Source organism: Octopus bimaculoides, chromosome 7 (assembly GCF_001194135.2).
Source record: "Octopus bimaculoides isolate UCB-OBI-ISO-001 chromosome 7, ASM119413v2, whole genome shotgun sequence".
Classification (NCBI taxonomy): Eukaryota; Metazoa; Mollusca; class Cephalopoda; order Octopoda; family Octopodidae; genus Octopus; species Octopus bimaculoides.
Window position 1 is genome coordinate 58,240,373 of NC_068987.1, and position 5,169 is coordinate 58,245,541.

The following is a 5,169-nucleotide window of genomic DNA, read 5'->3' on the forward strand; positions in this document are numbered from 1 at the left end:
CCCATCCCCTATTAATCACTTTAGGCTTTCATCTAGGTTTTAAATCAAGATGAAATCCAAATTTTAAGTGTTCGCTATTTATGCAACAGGGTCCAACATTTTTACCATGACGTGAAAAGTATAGACCTTAATGTCATTACAGTCACGGAAATCTTGGAACATTCTTTTAATCTTTAATGGCATTTTAACATGGCTGGCTACTTGTTTCGCAAAGACGATTTTAATCACCATGGTGACGATGTGAGAACCTTTCCGTGCTCAAACTTTTAGGCAACTCATTACAGCGATTTGAACCTGTTGCAACAAAAGGTATTTTGCACAGTGTCTATATAAACACGTCAATACTTCTACTCGGAGTTGTTTACCATCTCCAGTACTACTATGAAGACACAAAACATTTTTGACAAGTGCTGAGTTTCATCTGGGAAAACAGCTACTTCAGTTTTCATTACTTGTGAGTTCATATACTCAGAGATTTCGTGGGAAAAACTTTCGCTGTTAACAATTTATCTCTGCTATTTACCACAGAATCTGAAACTACTCTTAGCATCGATACCGCAGTACCTTTAGACGTTCCAATCACGCTACCATATTTGAAAATGTTCTTTATGGGTAAAAATGGAAGCCGTATCTACAGAACTGGTTGCTAGTGTCAAACAACAACTGAAAATCTACAGGCTAGTCAGGGAACTTCTACATAAGCATTCGAAATGTTAGAAATAGCTTCCAGTTTACCCTCATACACCATGCTGTCTTAAACAGTGAAGTGCATTGAATAATACAACTCTGGATTAGATATGTCTAAAAGAAGCAAATCGATGCGTGGAAGATGTCTCGTCATATGTTTACTGGTCCAGAGTTGACCTAAGATAAACAACAGCATCAATGACGGTAACAGTAATGAGTTAGGATATTTCTATATAGCCAATGAATTTGCTAAAAATAGCAACCAAATATTCCTTATGTCGTTTTATACTGCTTTATGAAAATTAGGGAAAGACGTATGATAATTTTGTGCTAGATACATTCTGCCTCAAAAGTTAAAGACGAGACAGTCAGAATAGTCGGGGAGGGTATATTTTGATCTGAACATAAACAACAATAATAACAATAGCAGCAGGAATATCTAAATTGACTGAACAAATATTCGAAAGTGCTTAGGAACACATTTATGAGATACACGATACTGCACTGAAAGGGGTAGTTTTTCGGTGTGTGAATGAAAAAATAATATTAAAGATTCCCTAAGAAACAAGATATCGAAATATCTATATAAGTTTCTTCACACTGATTCTTATTTCACTTAGCGTTGCTACAGATCTACATTTAATCACACGTTATCGAATTCATTTCTCTTTATAGAAATATTTCAACTATGTTTGAATAATATGGTTTTTTTTTAATGTGGAAGTATGATTTCTCAGACACACAGAATTGAAATGGTGCCATACAAGTTTCCGGATAATTCAACAATGTTTCGTAAATATTGGTCTGAATATTACAGTTGTTGTCCTAATATTATTATTATTATTATTATAGCAGGATGTTTTCGGCAATAAATACGAAAGGAAAGTGATATTTAGAAGGAAAACACACTAAAGCATATAATATAATCCGTTATTGTGTGAGATTATATTGCCAATAATAGGTCTGTAAATGGTAACAATAATACATCAAGCTTTCTGCATAATGTTTCAATTGAATTTACGATCTCTACTGTAATGCATTACCAGAAATACCATAATAATCAATTAATCATTTATATGGAACAGATAAACGTCTATCAGGGTTAGTCTCCCCAAAGTTATACAAGGTTAGTAATAAGCAGATACAGTAGATGATCACTTTTGTCGCAGTAAATCTCTTTCAGATAACTCGATCCTAACTCAATCGGTCGAGGAAGTGTTTCAAATTTTACTGAAAAACTACATTTTCCACGTAATGCAACAAGTGAAACCAATTATATTCTAGAAATATCTATGTTATGCTATGACATGGATAATTTTTATGCGTTTGTATTTCAGAAATATTTCGATGAGAAAACATATCTGCTATTTATTATGGAACTAAAACATATATTTTAAAAACTAGTGTCCAGTGAACGGCTCCCATAAAATATATGCCATTGATATTTTCTCTATCCAACAAACAATTTGATGTTACCGCAATGCATTCAGATTTTATTGGTTTGGAGTTTAGCCAATACAGCTTCTTTTGTCTGAAATAAAATTGGAGGAACCAGACAGAACAATTCAGTGAGCATGACCCCCTACTTTACATTAAAATATAATATATGGAAATAGGAGAAGTTGCCTGTAAATGAAGAAGCAACAGTAACTTTTCTTGAAAAACAAACCAATGCGCCTACATTATTTTAAGCATTAGTATCAATACTCGGCGTACTCAGGATTGTGGTTGGTTCATTTAGTAAAATGTGCCGGACAAAATGCCTTTGGTATTTACATAGATTCTGAATTTACATCTAGCTATGTTGTTTTCAGCCATTCTGGAATCAGTAAACGAGCGCTAGTTCATGTGCAGGTAACTATTTAGTTAGCTATACGCCGCTTCAGTTGTGGGTATATTAGGAATCAGTGCGGTATATTATATGATCAATAAGGAAATGTTTCAATAGTTTATTTTTAAAATGAACGTAGGGGGAAATGCCCCGTTTTATTGGGTGGATTTCTACCCGATGTGTGTAAGTATGATATCAATATTCATTCAAATGAACACGATAGCTAACTGTCCATCGCAACAGTGCGTTTTCCAGTAATATTATTTATGAGATCACTAGTAATTTTATTTATGAGATCTTATAAATATCACAAGATCTCCAGGGATAAAATTAGCTGTGAATAATTAGTACCACATTGATGCATTACAAACAGTAAGATTAAAAGCGACAAATATCTTGCAGACAAATGTAAAAAGGGTGAAATGTATTAAAAGAGATAAAGTTTAAATTTAGTTTGGTGGATCTCCGCCGTTTTATACGATGGTGATTCCGTTGTTCGATCAACTGAATTATTTGCTTCCGAATTTACCTGAAAGTGGTTGAGTTTCCATAGATAGATGCACTCTTAACTTAATTCTCGGGCAGAATTAGGATGACATAGTGTGTGACAAAGCTGTACCTTCTGAATTACATGCACAATCCATCCGACAAGCTTGCATATAAATCTACCCGATCTGACTTACAAAGCTTTGGTAAACTCGAAGCTATAGAAAGTAGGATTTGCCTAAGGTACACAGTTTGGTCAAAACCAGAACTTCGTGGATATGAAGCGAACTTAAACATTTTACTTTACTTGCCAACGCAACATTGAATACTACCTACAAAGACAGAATTCTGTTGCTTTAAACGTTTAGCAAAATCTATACAATATTTTATATTTTCCTGTAAAAGTACAACATTGGCTGTAAAACCTTACCACAGATTTTAAGTCGGAGAATGACAACGATCTTTTTTATCATAGAAAAATTGCATTCTTCTACAAAGATAAATCACCATTCTTTTAAACAAAGTAAAACATTGCGGTCCAACAAGCAAGGCTAATTCCAATGAAATACAATCATCTTGGGATAAGATTATATTTCCAGAAATATAGTTTAAAGTAGATTAATCATAAAAAAGAAATATCTGGAATGGCAAAATAAAACCTTGGATCGCCTGACATTCTTTAAATAACTCTCTCTTCTCCTTTCCGCCTTCTCTCTCTCCATGTATATGAGTGGCATAGCATATGAGTAGCATATATATGTATACATATATATATGCGTGTGTTTACGTACTATGTATATAAGGATAGAGAGACAAATTGATAGATACAATTAGTTATATCTGAATAAATAAAAACATCTATATGTAGGTAAATATGTGTATATATATATATATATATATATATATATATATGCGCGTGTGTGTGTGTTGTCCTTATCTTGTTTGTTGCTAACACAACGTTTCGTTTTCTTCTTATTATTATTATCATTATTATTATTATCATTCAGGTCACTGCCTGGAATCGAACTCGGAATCTTGGGGTTAGTAGCCCGCGCTCGTAACCACTACGCCGTGGGCAATTATGGAGTGAATTTAGGGCTTATAAATCTAATGTTTTCCTATTCTTCCTAAATACTGGTTCCCATATGCTACTCATATCTGCACTCGGTCTGCTTAGGAGACTCTATTGAGTCCTTGCATATGTGCTGCTTCTTTTAGTTTTCGCATTTTCCAGTGGTGTTTTCTGTTTATGATTTTAACTTCATCCCACAGGGGGGAAGTGGTCTCCATTTTTCCATATATGATCAGCTATACACGATTTATCAATATCTCCTTGTGTCACAGCTTTGCAATGTTTGCCTACCCTTATCTTGAGGGGGCGACATGTTTCGCCTTTGCATAACCTACCACAGCTGCATGGGATGGAGTATACGCAGTCTTTGGTCATATTCTCTTCTATTGGTGATTTTACACGAAGGAGATATTTGCGAAGTGTTGTATTACTCCTGAATACTGTCCTGATGTCATATGGGCCGCATATCTTTTGTATCTTTTCGGAGACGCCTTTCACATGGGGTAGACAGACTGTAGACAGTTTATTGGTTTCATCCTCTCTTTTCTTCATAATTGGAGTGGATAGTATGTTTTGGGGGTAGTTTTTGCTTAATAGATTGTTATTGAGCTTGATCGTTTCTTCGTGGTGTGTCTCACGATCGCTACTTATATTCTTTGCTCGGTGTTTTATACTGTATGCATGGTGGGAACTGAAGTTGAGGTATCGTCCAGTGAAGGTAAACTTCAATTCCCACCATCCATACAGTGTAAAGAGAGGGATTGCTTAATGCCTAAAACATCAAGCAAAGAATATAAGTAACGATCGTGAGACACATCACGAAGAAATGATCAAGCTCAATAACAATCTATTAAGCAACAACTACCCCAAAAACATCCTCTCCACTCCAATTATGAAAAGAGAGGATGAAACCAATAAACTGTCCACAATCTGTCTACCCTATGTGAAAGGCCTCTCCCAAAAGATACAAAAGATATATATTGATACATACATACATACATACATACATACATACATACATACATATACATATACATGTGTATATAATGTATGTGTATATGTATGCATATTTATGTATATTTGTATGTGTATA